The sequence below is a fragment of the Chinchilla lanigera genome, unplaced genomic scaffold (genome assembly GCF_000276665.1).
Source record: "Chinchilla lanigera isolate Chin_1 unplaced genomic scaffold, ChiLan1.0 scaffold00002, whole genome shotgun sequence".
Taxonomy (NCBI): Eukaryota; Metazoa; Chordata; class Mammalia; order Rodentia; family Chinchillidae; genus Chinchilla; species Chinchilla lanigera.
Genome location: NW_004955403.1, coordinates 3107073 through 3120529, shown reverse-complemented (window position 1 = coordinate 3120529; position 13457 = coordinate 3107073). Strand labels below are relative to the sequence as shown.

Below are 13457 nucleotides of genomic sequence, written 5' to 3'. Positions count from 1 at the left end.
TACTGGGAATCGAACTCAGGACCTCGCACTTGCCAGGCAGGCGCTGTACCGCTGAGCTAAATCCCCTGCCCCTACTCCAATAAATTTTCCTACTCTTAAAAAGAAATTTTTTTTGCCAACACTCTCAAACCTCATAAGCAGTCCGCTGAGGCGCACAGTGCTGATAATCTCATTTAAGAAACCAAAGGGGGAAAGATCGATAATAGGAAAAAGTCGATAATAGGAAAAAGTCCGCACAGTGCGGACTTACTGGATTCTTGGAAAACCTCTGAGCATTGGCGAAATGCCTCGGTACATCCTAAACGTTATTCCTCCGCCAGACTGCTAGGATCTTTTTTTTCCGGAAGCGCTAAGGATAGCCTTAAAAACAGAAGGCAGAAGGGAAATTGGGTCTGAGAAGCAGCCTAGGATAAAAACGAATCAAGATTAGAGCTATCAAAAGAAAGTTCACCTCTCTCCGTGAGAGACGGTCCAACTATTAGAAACTTAAAGTGTAGGGTGTTTGTCAGCGTCAGTGAAAGAATCTACTTGATAAAAATTTCCAACTGTTTAATTTGCTCTTGATTATTAAACAGTACTTGGGGAAAGAGGAAAAAATTGCTCGAAGCCTGGTGTGGTAGCTCATGTCTGTAATCCCTGCACTTAGGAGGCTGAGGCAAGAGGATTGCTGTGAGTTCGAATCCAGCCTGGGCTACATAGCAAAAATCTGTCTCAAAAAAAGTTATTAGTAATTTCTAGTTCTTGGATTGAGGAAAGGCTTCATGTATATTTATTCTATACATTGTCACATACACATAGGTTACATATTGTTACAGATAGTTTTTTTGAGGGGTGGGGGGCTGCGTCTCTCAAAGTTACCCAGGCTGGCCCTAAATTTGAGATCCCCCTGCCTCCACCTTCCAGATGCTAGGATTACAGGTGTGAGCCAATGGGCCGACCTAAAATAGCATGTTTTAAAATATTAAAAGAAGGGGCTGGGGATTTAGCTCAGCGGCAAAAGCGCCTGCTTGGCAAGCGCAAGGTCGTGAGTTCGGCTCCCGGTACCGGAGAAAAACCAAAAAAATAAAATATTAAAAGAAACGTGCCTGTAGTCCCAGCATCCTGGAGGCTGAGGCAGGAGGATGGGAAATTTTAGCCCAGCCTAGGCAACTTAGTGACATAACAAGACCTGTCTCAAAATAATAAAAAGGACTGAAGGTGTAACTCCGTGTATTGATCCTAGCTTCAATACCCAGTTCTCCGAAATAAAATAATAGGAAAAAGAATAATAACTAAGAAGTAGAGAAGAATTATTATCAGTAACCAGCAAACTGAAAGAATGCGTCGATGCTCACAATGCAAAGATGTTGCACTTGTTGGCTCATTTTTTAAAGACACAAATTTTTGTACAGAGTAGTCTCAATCATGTAAAAAGTACGTATGCGCAGGAAACTCGACAGAGTTAGCAGGTGTTTCCAAACGGTGGAGTTTTTCTGTTTTTGTGGGTATTGGAAATTGAATTCAGGACCTCACACTTGCCAGGCAGGCGCTGTGCCGCTGAGCTATATCCCCGGCCACTGAGGGTAGGATTATGAGTGCTTTTTCTTTACAGTTTTAGTATTTCCTGGGTCAGATATTCTGCTTTACCCATGTGTTCATTTATAACGAGGGGAGCAGGGAATGCACTGAAGAAATGAAAAGCAGCTGCAAAGTCTTTCCGTGACCTTCCAAGACAGAGGGAATCTGTGACACACCCAGCTTCAATAATACCTTTTTGTCCCCCACCGCCTGTCCTTGAATAATGTTACTAACAAATAATGAGATAGTATGATACAGTGGGTTTCCTATACTTTTTTGTGAAATTTTTCTGTTTCAGAAATCAGAGGCTGGTCAGGGCCCCCCTTTCATAACTGAGCCTTGTGTGGTGGCGCACGCCTGTAATCCCAGCACTCGGGAGGCTGAAGCAGGAGGATCATTGCAAGTTCGAGACCAGCCTGGGCTACGTAAGTGAATTCAAGGCCAGCCTGAACTGCATAGTGAGACCTACCGAAAAAACCAAAAAAAATAAAAATAAATAAAACATCGTTGGTGTTGGAAATTGTAGCTCCGTGGCAGCGTATGTGCTTAGCATATGTGAGGCCCAAGGTTCAGTCTTTGGCACCACATGAAAGAAACAGAGGAAGGAAGGGACAGAGGAAGGAAGTTTTTCTTTTCTTCTCTTGAAATCTGGCTGTTTCTGGCCTCAAAAAATATTCTTTGATCCCTAGAACTACAAAAGAAAAAATAATGTAATATTTTACCCTGGGTGTGGTGGCACACACCTGTAATCTCAGTACTTGGGAGGCTGAGGTAGGAGGATTGCCATGAGTTCAAAGTCAGCTACATAGGGGCTGGGGATTTAGCTCAGCGGCAAAGTGCCTGCCTAAGAAGCGCAAGGTCGTGAGTTCTATTTCTGGTACCAGAAGAAAAACAAAAAAAAACAAAAAACCAAAGTCAGCTACATAGCAAGTCAAGGCCAGCCTGAACTACATAGCAAGACCCTGTCTCAAAAATATATATATATGTGTGTGTGTGTGTGTATAGTTTTACATATAATATTAATATACTTGTAATATTAATATACTTAACATATTAATACATATATAAAATAGGAACATATGAATTTCCAGACATAAAACAAGATATAATAACTTTACTAAATATTAAATGCTATACAAATTACGTTCGTAGATAAAACTATAAATGCTTTAAAGGCCCATGTTACAATGACTGTTCTGAGTTTTGTATTTCTTTGTTTTTTTGCAGTGCCAGGGATCAAACTCACGACCTTGTGCTTGCCAGGCAGGTGCTTAAGCCACTGAGCTATATCCCCAGCCCCAAGATTTTTTTCCTTTTTTTTTTTGGTTTTTTGGTTTTTTTCCAGGACCAGGAATCAAACTCATGACCTTGAGCTTGCCATGCAGGCACTGTGCCACTGAGCTAAATCCCCAGCCCCTGAGTTTTGTATTTCTTTTGATGAGTATTGAACTCAGAGCCTTGTAGGTGCTGAGTAAGTGTTCTACCCCTGACCTACATCCCTGTTCCTTTTATTTTGAGACATAGTCTCACTAAACTACCCAGACTGGGTTTGAACTTTTTTGTGGGTGGGGGGTTGAATTTGTGATCTTCCTACCTCCTGACTAGCTGGAATTACAGATGTGTTCACCAGACACAGGGAGAATTTAATGAACCTGTTTTTCCCAGGTGAAAGAAGTATTGTCACAGGATAAATGACCCATAGTCTTGATCTGTAGTATGAGTTTCCAGAGGTTTCCAGAGGTCTTCTCTATTAAAGCATTATCAAAAATACTTTTATCTGCCAGACCTGGTGGCTCACACCTGTAAGCCCAGCACTTGGGAAGCTAAGGCAGGAAGATCGCCATAAATTCAAGCCTAGCCTGGGCTATATAGTGAGCTTAAGGTGAGGCTGCACTACAAAGCAAGCCCCTGCCTCAAAAAACAACAATAACAAAACAAAAACAAACCTTTTAATCTACCATTCAGTTATATCTAAAAATCTAAAAGTGGAGTTTTAGCTCTGAAAATCTAAGCCATGCCTCAATGAAATCACTGATTCTCTTACAGGCTGGCCCTATAGTGCAGCACAAGGCAACCTACTGTGGAAGAGAGAGCACAGTGGCCCACAGCTCCTTGAGGACTTCTGTATCCCCTGCTCCTGGGGCTGACGTCAGGCCCAGGCTATCCTGTCAAACACCTGCACAAGTTTTCATGAAAAGCTTTAAAAATGACACACTCTGACTGAGTCTGTGAGCAGGGCTTTGGGAACTGTTCTGCACCTGCGTCCTGGGGTTTGGTAGTTAATAGGTCGCGCCTACTTCCCCAGCCAGTCTGCCACACCCTAATCTCCTGCCTCGTTTCCCCTGAGAGACACAAACCCCCATAATTCTTTATGGGGTGCTGAGGGAGTGGAGGTCTCTGTCTTCATATAGCTACTTCGTGCTGGGAGGGGCTCTAGGCCCTACCTACCAGGAATTACAGGCTTTCCAAATAACTTGGGGTGCTGTGGGTCACTGGCTGGGTTAAAGAAGAAAACCTGTTTAAAAACAATGAGAGGGGGCTGGGGATTTAGCTCAGCGGCAAAGCACCTGCCTGGCAAGCACAAGGTCGTGAGTTCGGTTCCTGGTACCAGAGAAAAACAAAACAAAACAAAAAAAAACAATGAGAAAAGTGCCAGTGACTGCCAAGATGCCTGTTCAATGGGAGAGAGCTTGGAGAATTTGTCAGGAGAGTAACTTTACTATTAGCTTGGGGATGCAGAGCCCAAACATGAGAAGGAGCAGGGCAGAATTCCACTTTGCCAGTGGAGATGAAAGTGTGGCAAAGAGGGATGTTAGATAAATTACCAAGAGGCTGAGAGCTGCAGCCTTAGCAAGATACCCATCTTATGGATTTAATTAAAAACAGGAGCCTCAATACAGGTGCCCATTTAAGCTATGGTGAATTAGGGTCATTAGTGACTCTACTTGTCTACACTGGGGGCAGTACTGGAGCCTTGCTTTCTAAAGAGGAGCCTCAGGTCTTCCAGAGGTTCTCAGGAATAGCTGTCTTCCTAGTCCTGTGAAAATTCTAGTGACCACTTCCTGTGTAGGGTTTTTATAGCTTTCCACTGCACCCATTGAGGAAAGGCCAGTTTAATGGTTTCTCAGGAACTGGGGACAAGACTAGGGTCTTGAGAGGCTGTGAGGCTGCCCTTATTGCCTCTCTATAAGCCTTTTGATTTTGCAAAGAGACTTTAGACGTGTCTCTTTGGTGTCCCTTGCAGTGAATGACAGTGACCTGTTTGGGAAGATAGACTACCTCTAGGAGTTGTAGAATTTCCTGTTTGTGTTTTATAGATTGCTTATTAGATGGAAAGCTGATGGAGATCACTGTGAAGCAGTTCTGAGCGGGACTTAAATTAACCAATTGGCTTCCATGTTTACTTGTGAGTCCGTGGTCCCCACTGAGGCCTGCAGTGGTGGGTGAAGCCATGAGGCCTCAAAGGACAAGACAAAGCCATGGCAAAGGACACCTGGCTCCAACCTCAGTTAACTCTATAAAGACTGTAGCTGCAAGCTGGGTGTGGTGGCACAGGCCTGTAATCCCAGCACTCAGGAGGCTGAGGCAGGAGGATCGTTGGGAGTTCAAGACCAGCCTGGGCTACAAAGTGAGCTCAAGGCCAGCCTGAACTGCATAGAGAGACCCTGTCTCAAAAAAGACAAAAAAAAAAACAAAAAAAAAAACTGTAGCTGCAAACTGGGGATGGTGGTGCACACCTATAATCCCAGCATTCAGGAGGCTGAGGCAGGAAGATCCTTATGCGTTTGAGACCAACCTGGTCTACAGAGTGAGCTCAAAGCCAGCCTCAACTACATAGTGAGACCCTGTGTCAGAAAGATTAAAAAAAAAATAGCTGCAGGCATTTTACTCCTATGTGGAGACCTTCCTGGAGATAACATAGTTCTCCTAAATTAACATAATGTCTTATTGGAGAAGCCCTTGATCAGCCTTCCAAGGTCCTTGAATGGCTCTGCCATACAAGGCAAAGTCTCACCTTTCTTTAGTATTCCCCACCTTGTTTTGATAACTAAATAAATACAGGCTGCCTAGAGAAGTCTTTGTCTAAAACCCCAGAATCTTGAATTTTGTGAGAGGGTTTGGATCCTCCTGGAGCCCTAAAATCATTTCATCTGTTTCATTTATTTAAGCCTTCACTGTCCACTTGTTTGGGTGATTGCAGGCCTGATCAGTCTTTTTTTTTTTTTTTTTTTTTTGAGACAGGGTCTCACTATGCAATTCAGGCTGGCCTTGAGCTCACTTTGTAGCCCAGGCTGGTTTTGAACTTGCAACAATCCTCCTGCCTCAGCTTCCCAAATGCTGGGATTACAGGTGTGCACCACCATGTCCGGCTTTTAAACCTAATCAGTCTGCAATAACTAGGGAATATTATTAACATGATAGCAAGTCATTTTTTTTTTCAGATTGCTGCATGGACACTATTATGGCTTTGGCTCAATATCAATACCTAAGGAAGGGCTATGAGCTTGCTTTTTTATGTTTGTTTTGTTTTGTTTTGTTTTGTTTTTGAGCAGAGATCCCTGGGCAGATTGACCTTAATGTCCTGTTGTGAACTGGGACCCACAACCTGACGTTTGATGTTGTTCTTGGACAAAGCTACTTCTATCAGTGAACCACACCTCCTGAGGGTCTTGGGGGCGCAGGGACTGATGTCCCGCCCACTCGCATAGGTCAGGGAAATCACTTGTTCAAAAGAGCAGCTAACCTCCGAGCCTGTAGGCGTCCATGAGGCAAGATTAAGGGTAGTACAAGACTTTTTCTTTTTGTCTTTTGGAGACAGGGTCAAGCAGATTGCCATAGAAGATAAATTGTTAAAGCTCACTTTGAGCTCAAATTGTTGCGCTCACTTTGTAGCCCAGGCTGGCCTGGAACTCCACTTTCAGGCTCCTGAGTACTGGGATTACTGGTGTGCACCACCACGCCTGGCAAGAGCAGTTTTGCTTGGCCTGGCCCAGTAGGGACGGTCAGTACTGCAGGGCCGTGAGTCAGGCACATCTGCTGGCTGTGGCACAGAGCAGGCCCCAGCAATAGCCTGGCACAGTCACATGCCCGGTGTCCAGTTTTCTTGCATTTAAACCAGGCCTTGATTGGCCCTAGGGTTTCCCTTGGGCAGTTCGGGTGTGCCCATTGCAGCAGCCAGATTTTGGTCTGTTTGGGTGGTTTGTTCCTCTCAGCCCTTCTCCTTTCATCCTCCTCTAGGTCCTGAGTGCTGGACACAGAAAAGGCCACGCCCAGGATCGCGGGGCCTGGGGCCATCTATAAACCCAGGAGGAGGGCTGGGGATTCATCTCAGTGGCACAGCACCTGCCTGGCAAGCATGAGGTTGTGAGTTTGATTCCCAGTACAAAAAATAAATAAATAGATAGATAGATAGATAGATAGACCTACCAGGGTCTATGTTACAGAGATGGGAGAGACTCATTACCCCCGGAGAAACAGGTGGGGCTCTGCGGACAGGATCATCGACTATCAATTATGAGTTTTTTCTTCCTCAGGAATCACCCTAACTACCATAGTTTCTGGGTTTTTTCAAGGATAAAAGGACACAAAAGGCTGAATATAAGGGATTTCATTCTACCTTCTATGCTTTGTGCAGAAATGATTTAACTAAAAAATAGTAGACTTTCTTTTTTTTGAGACAGGGTTTCACTGTGCAGTCCAGGCTGGCCTTGAGTTCACAATGTACCACAGGCTGGCCTCGAACTCACAGCGATCCTTCTCCCTCAGCCTCCTGAGCGCTGGGATCACAGACGTGCGCCACCACGCCCGGCCTAGACTTCCATTTGGTACCCATCACTCGTCACTTCTTAGCTCAGAATGGACCCAAACAGACTGCAATAGAAGATAAATTGTTAAAGACTGGTGGACACTGGGCTGTATGGGGTTAAGTTGCATAAGAAGGGACCTCTGGCCATATTGGAAAAGCTCCTGTTCATGAACTCCCTATTCCAGAGCAATAAGACTATCAACCTTCGAGATCAAACAGTTCTCTTAATTAGCAAGCCTTGCTGCCTTTGTTCTAACTTCTTCTGAATCCCTGATCTGTGGAAACTCAATAAATATGGGTACTCCAGAGAAATGGGTTCTCACCTTCCTGGGCTCCCCGAACTGTATTACTTGTCTCTTTTATTTAAGCCTTCATCCCTAACTCATTTTAGGTAGTTGGGGCTAGGCCAAGTCCCAATAAAAGACAAAGGTAGAAGCCCTGGGGCTCCAACTGGCTACATGTGTGGGGCCCGTGGAGAAAAGGCTCAGTCTGGGATCCTTCAGAGGGTGTCCTCACAGAAAGATGCAGACCCATTGACTCCCCAGAGCCTTCTCTGTGAGACTCAGTTGCGCTACCAGTCGTCTCTGGCAACGTAAGCAGCACTGATGCCTTCTTATCCAGTTTTTCTCCTTAGAACCCTCTGTACATTGCACCCTGCTACGATGCCTTCAGGGTTCGTTGTTAGCAATTTTTAAGGGTACAGGCTAATGACGAGATTACTGGGATCTTCAGGATGTTTTCCATGATGCGTTGGCTCACTGACCCCCTTAGGGAAAAGGATGGAGCCCACTCAAAGACTTGCTTCGGAACTCCCACGAGGTCAGGGTAGAGCCCCTATCCTGAAATCCTTCAGAGCATGAAATACTGTGGCTAGCAATCAGCTCGGTTTTGCTGCTGTCACTAGTTAAACTTGGAAATTGGTAAAAGGGGTAGGTAGATGGGATGGAGTAGCATTTGTGAAACAAGGTAAAGGAGGCTGAGGCAGGAGGATTGTTGCAAGTTCAAGGCCAGCCTGGGCTACATAAGTGAGGTCAAGGCCAGCCCGAGCTGCATAGTGAAACCCTGTCTCAAAAGATACACACAAAAAAGAACAGAGTCCTTGTTTAATAACAAGTGTTTTGTTGTAGTCAAGTACCAGAGTCAACCTACATGAAATGCAACAATAGTGAAAATGCAACAATACAAAGCCAGTAGTTTTTGATGCTTCCCAGAACCCAGAAGAAGCCACAGGACATAGTGCTTTCTTCTTAGTGGTAGAAGTATGAGGTGCAATTCTTAGTCCTTTAATTTGGATGTCCATGCGGGCGCCTAGCCATTGTTCTCCTAAAGCAGTTATTCTCGACTGGGAGGGTGTATGACCATTAATCCTGGTGTGTCAGCCTCACTGGATTAAGAAATGGCTATCAGGTTAGTAAAGTGTGCCCCTGGGTGCATCTGGGTGACATGGAGACATGGTCTCAGGTACTTTACGTGACTCCTTGCCTGTTCCTCTCCAGCACTGTTCTACTGCTCTGCTTCCCAGACCCATGAACTAAGTAGCTTTGCTCCACCACACCCTCCCGCCATGATGTTCCTGCCTTGGAGTCTGCCAGCCATGTACTGACCCTCCCAAAACCATCAGCTAAATTCAACCCTTCCTCTTTTATTTTTTTTTATTATTTTATTTTATTTTGTCTTTTTGAGACAGGGTCTCACTATGCAGTCCAGGCTGGCCTTGAGCTCACTTTGTAGCTTAGGCTGGCCTCAAATTCGCAGTGATCCTCCTGCCTCAGCCTCCCACGTGCTGGGATTACAGACATGAGCCACCACACCTGGCCCTACCCTTCCTCTTTTAAATTGTATCAGACATTGTGTCCCAGTGATGAAAAAGCTAATACAGATAATACCAGAGGTACGGGGTCATTACTGTGATTACACATGACCATGTGGTTTAGAAGCCCGTGGAATTGATTTCTGGAAAGAGTTTGGAAAGGTTTAGAGATGCAGGGTATAGAAATCCTAGAATGCAATAAGGAGAGCCTGATGGGTGATCCTCATTGGAGCTCAGAAGACCAGAATGCTGGTGAGAATGTAAGAATGCACACAGGAAAGGCCAAGCTGAGGAAGTTTCATTTGTCATTTGTAATAGAGGCTGTGTGTTCTCCACTCTGCCAAAAACTGTGTCTACATTTTCCCGATGTCCTGAGACACTGAGCAGACTGAGATTAAGGATGCTTGACTAATTAATCTGGCAGAAGAACTTTCAAGCTATTCCATGTTCAGGCTGTGGCATGGATACTGGTGGCTGCTTTCAGCCAGATTTACTGTGAGAATTGGAGCCACGAGACCAGTAGAAATTTTTTAAAAATTTAAATCTTGGGTTCTACATGGTGGCACATGGCTGTAATCCCAGCACTCAGGAGGCTGAGGCAGGAGGCTTGCAATGAGTTTGAGGCCAGCTTGAGCTACAAAGTGAGTTCAAGGCCAACCTGAACTACATGGTGAAACCCTGTCTCAAAAAGACTAAAGACAAAAAAAAAACTTAAATCTTGGCTCAGAAGGAGCCTTCTGTAAGTTTTGGCCAAAAAGGTATGGGTGTTGAAGAGATTAGTGCCATTAAAAAGAAACCAGATACTTTGCACAAGGATAAGAAAAAAGGTGCTTTGAAGCCATTTCAGAAATGGGGCCCTACCTATTGCGGACACAAGGGGGCAAGGGTGACAACCTTTTTTTGAGATGTGAGTCACTGGGGCTGCTGCTTGAGAAGGGTGTCCTAGGGAGTTGGTTCCCCAAAATTTATTTTACTGTGACTAGCCATCCAGGCACTCAGAGACCACTATAGCATTGGTCAAAGGGGGTCTGGCTACTGCAGCCATGACAGTAGACCTTGGCATCATGTATGTGAGCTGATTTTACTGACATGCAGAATGCAAGAGTTGTGAAGCCAGGTGTGATGGTGTATGCTTGTAATCCCAGCACTTTGGAGGCTGAGGCAGGAGGATCACTGCAAATTTGAGGCCAACCTGGGCTACATAGTGAGTTCAAGACCAGCCTGAACTACATAGCAAGACCCTGTCTCAAAAAATAAAAGAGTTGTGGGGTCAGGGAGACTTTTACCCAGATTTCAAAGGAAGAACTGGGAGGCCAGGGCATGTGCATCTGAGAGGGAAATGTGTAAAAACTGTGAGAGTGAAGCCAGAAGTGGAGACCCCAGAAAGTTGGAGATGTCAGGAACGTGGAACATCTGTCAAGAAAGGCTACAGACCGTGAGTGGGGTCAGGCCAAGAGAGAGGCCATGTAGGTTGCAACTGTAAAGGCCAGGAGGGTGGGGCTGTTCAGGTCCTCTGGAACTCACATTTTACCTCCATGCACCCAAGATGCTGGGTGTGGAGCTACAGGAATTAATGTTTTTCCTTCTAGGTTTTGATTTTGCTTTGGGTTTTCTTTTACATCCTATTCCTTCCCCACCCCCTCCTTTTTTTTGCCTTTTTGAGACAGGATTTCACGATGCAGTTCAGGTTGGCCTTGAAATCACTTTGTAGCCCAGGTGGGCCTTGAACTCACAGTGGTCCTCCTGCCTCAGCCTCCCGAATGCGGGGATTAAAGGTGTGCGCTACCATGCCTGGCTCAAACTTTTAAAATATGACCCCAAACAGAAACCCGACCACTAAACAGCGACTCCCCTCCCCTGGTACTCTGTACCTTGCGTGGTTTGTGCTCTGGTTGGAATCGAGCTTGTGCTAGGAGCTCGCTTCCCTGGTCGCAGTGGGATCTTTGGTGGGGCAGGGGTGGAATCACCTGGCCTCCTGAGACGATCCGTTCTCTCAAGCCAACTGTTACAGAAGAGCGAGCCTGGTCCTTGCTGCTCCCCTCACACGAGGCCTCGCTTTCTTTGCACGTGCTGGCTTCCCCCTGCTTTGCTGCCAGGCTGTGACACAGGTGGGCCCCTCACCCGAGGCTGGTGCCCTGCAGTTTGGACTGTCCAGCCTCTGCATCAGAAGTCAAATAAAGCATTTTTTTACATCACCTAGAGTGATGTATTTGTTATGAGAGCACAAAACAGACAAGATGGTGGGGACGCTGGGTCAGTCTTACTGAATGAGGAGTTAGAGGATAAAAGCGACAGAGAAAGCAGGGAAGGGACAGGAAACGGGAACCTGCAGGAAAAGTGTCCGGCATAGGTCACAAATTCCATGTGTGTGTAGATGATCCAGCAGATCTGCGTGTGGTGCAGTGTGTGACGGGGGCTGCTGAAGGAGATTCTAAGACAAGACTGCAGGCTGTTTAAAGAGAATCTGTTCTCTGTCTCTCCCTCCCTCCCTCGTGTGTGTGTGTGTGTGTGTGTGTGTGTGTGTGTGTGTGTGTGGTTATTGCTTATAGCCTAGACTAGCCCCAAACTCGACATTCTCCTCCTCCTGAGCACTGGGATTACAGGTGTGACCGCCACACCTGGTTGAAGAAGCCATTTGTATGCTTCTTATGGCAAGAACAGCTCCTAAACTATGTTGTCCCCCTTTGTAGCCATGCTTGAGAATTATCTTCTTTTCTCAAATTTCTGATTTTGAGGGGCTAGTGATGTAGCTCCATGGTAGAGCAATTGCCTAGAATGCTTAAGGCCCTGGGTATGATCCATAGTGTTGCAAAAAATAAAACAAAATTCAGCTCACTCCAATTGAATAGTTTGAAGCTGAGTGTGCACACCTGTAATCCCAGCACTTGGGAGGCTGAGGCAGGAGGATCATTGAGAGTTCGAGACCAGCCTTGGCTACATCGTGAGCACAAGGCCAGCCTGAACTGCATAGCAAGACCCTATCTCAAAGAGACAAAAAAAAAAAAAAAAAAAAAAAAAAAAAAAAAAAAATTTGTCTGAAATAAATGTATTCTAACCTTTGTGTAAAATAATTGTTTTCAATGAGAAAAAATGGAAACAAAGTTTCTGTCAATAAGGAGAAGAGGAGTTGAAGGGAATGAAGTGGAATGGGAAAAGAGCAAGCAAGATATATCACATATAGGTGCTAATTCCCTATGATCATGATCATTATACATATCAAAAATGTACCCATAGGGCCAGGGATATAGCTCAGCGGCACAAGTGCCTGCCTGCCAAGCACAAGGTCCTGAGTTCGATCCCCAGTACAAAAAACAAAACAAAACAAAAAACCCATAAACCTGATTAATTAAAAAGTATATGATGTACACGTACCAATGCCACACAAAGAATGAGAACATTGCAAATACGTATAAAAAGGGAAGGGGGTTGAGAGGTGGAGGGGCTGGGAAGAGAGGGAAGAGAAAAGGGATGGAAAAAAGGAATTACAGTGGATTGTGTAAATGAATCAATTTCCACAAGGAATGTATACATTATGTATCACAAACATGTACTAATATAAAAAAAATAGTCCTGGGAATTGAGTGAAAACAAAAAGTTTAAATTTTTTGTCTAAAGTAAAGTGACAGAGCAGTGGGCATGGTGGCACACACCTGTAATCCCAGAAAAAACTGGTTTTCTGGTGGGGGATGGGGAGGAAAAAAGGAATTAAGCTGTGTTCTCTTTGTGAACAACTCCTCCAGATGAATGTGATCATTATGTGCTGCAAACATGGACTAATAAAAAATTTTAAAATAAACATGAAGAGCCAGGCATGGAGGCACATTCCTGTAATCCCAGCACTTGGGAGGCTGAGGCAGGTGGATTCCCATGCTGGGCTACAGTGAGACCCTGTCTCAAACAAAAGAACTTTTCCTGGCAGATACAGCCAGTCAGCAATTTAACTATTTAACCTCCTTTATTATTCTGCTTGCCAGAAGCTAATGTCTCTAAGATCCCCACTTTGTTGCACTTAATTGACTCCTCTTCCCTTGCCTTTATCTGCTGCAGTTTTCTTATTCTCATTCAGCACCCAATTTTTTTGTTTGTTTGTTTTTTGAGACAGGGTCTCACTATGTAGTTTAGGCTGGTGTTGAACTCACTCTGGCCTCAAACTCATAGCAATCCTCCTGCTTCAGCCTCCTCCACTTCAGGGATTACAAGTGTGTGCCACCATGCCCAGCTCCATTTTAGTATCTTACAAAAAATTTTATTACTTTAGATATAGAAAATTTAAGCTTTTAATCA

At 44.9% G+C, this 13457-nt stretch overlaps 1 long non-coding RNA gene across 1 annotated transcript; it reads left to right on the top strand.

The window, feature by feature from the left end:
- The first annotated feature begins 1153 nt into the window (after positions 1-1153).
- On the top strand, positions 1154-7699 carry LOC102015683. The gene is made up of 4 exons (XR_259144.2): positions 1154-1982; positions 3604-3785; positions 6796-6921; positions 7324-7699. It is a non-coding gene; the product is annotated as an uncharacterized LOC102015683 (long non-coding RNA).
- The last annotated feature ends 5758 nt before the right edge of the window (positions 7700-13457 follow it).